Source organism: Orycteropus afer, unplaced genomic scaffold (genome assembly GCF_000298275.1).
Source record: "Orycteropus afer afer isolate SDZICR_OR568_19922 unplaced genomic scaffold, OryAfe1.0 scaffold01590, whole genome shotgun sequence".
NCBI lineage: Eukaryota > Metazoa > Chordata > Mammalia > Tubulidentata > Orycteropodidae > Orycteropus > Orycteropus afer.
Window position 1 is genome coordinate 58,305 of NW_006923177.1, and position 1,557 is coordinate 59,861.

Here is a 1,557-nt window from a genome sequence, read left to right on the forward strand (position 1 = left end):
GTTGTCGAGTCAGCCCCGACTCATAGCGACCCCTCCTTGGGTTTCCGAGGCAGTATCACTACGGAAGTAGGATTGCCCAACCTTCCTTCCAAGAAGTGCCTGGTGGGTTTGAACCGCCAGCCTTCTGGTTACTAGTCAAGTGCCTTAGGCACTATGTTACCCTCATATTCTATCTTGAAACAATGATCTATTCACAAGAATCCTGCTCTCAGTAACTACTCAGGAGCCAGAAGGAGTGTGGTAATGACTGTCATTCATTCTGAGGAGACAACTTTTTAAGCATAAAAAACTCAGAATTATTCTGTTATATAATACTTCAAAGAGTCCTAATGTCACAGTTGTTAAGGGATCAGCTGCTAACTGAATGGTCATTGGTTCAAACCTACCAGGTGCTCTGTGGGAAAAAGATGTGGCAATCTGCTTTTGTAAAGATTACAGCCTTGAATATCCTATAGGGGCAGTTCTATTCTGTCCTATAGGATTGTTATGAGTTGGACTCAATTTAACGGTGATGACTTTGATTTGGTTTTTGATATACAAGATGTCAAGAAATTCAAGAAAATGTATCTAAAGTGATTTAGCACAGCATCTGAGATACAGAAGATACACTGGACTTAAGTGAAGCAATATCAAACAATGAAACAACCATGATCTTAATTACATCAGCCACCATGCTGGAAAAGCTTGTATAATCTGGCCTGCTCAAGTTATCACTTAGAAAGATGTCACCTCAAGGGGCTCCACTTGAGAATCATCTTGCCTGATTTCCTTTTTTGGATCATAATACTGCTAAATGTGTATGATACGTGCGAGAGTGAGATTGAGGAGGCACTCAAACCAACATCAACATTATCATCATCTTCTTCATTATTTTAAACATTATAGGTTTTAATTACTGTTGCTGTTATGATGTGCCATTGAGTCGGCCCCGCCTCATAGCAACCCTCCTTGGGTTTCTGAGGCAGTATCACTACGGAAGTAGATTGCTCAACCAAGAGAGCAATGTTTTGGGAGACCAGATATTTTTGTACATGGATTCTCATCATCGTAGGTACTATCTGTACCTGGAGGTGAGTTAACAATGGTATCCCACAGATATTCTGAGCAGCCTTTTTGGATATAGCTGTCCTTCATTTGGAGGAATAGCATTCTGTACCTCTAACCTGTCCCAGAGCAGTAATTTCACAGGAACTGCTGTCAGTTCTCCTTCTTGATTTTCATCCTCACTCCCTGAAATCTTCAGAAATGTTCTACTCAAATATATTTCCTTACCCATCCTTTCTCACCTCAAAGCCTTTCTTCAGATACACCTGAGTCCTCAAGTACAGATAGTCATTGCTCCTGCTGAAGGTTACCTGGGTCCATCAGGCCTGGGGATTTCTTATAAAAAGAGGGAGTCACTAAAGATGAGCCTAAGAAGAGATGAAAATAAAACACACAGTAGTTCCTAAGGCAGCTAGTTCTTCAAAGATGCACAAATGTCTTGAGTGAGCCATCAGTCTCTTTTTCAGTGTCTCCAGAGCCAAGATAGGGCTTTGTTTCCTTCAGCATCCTTGA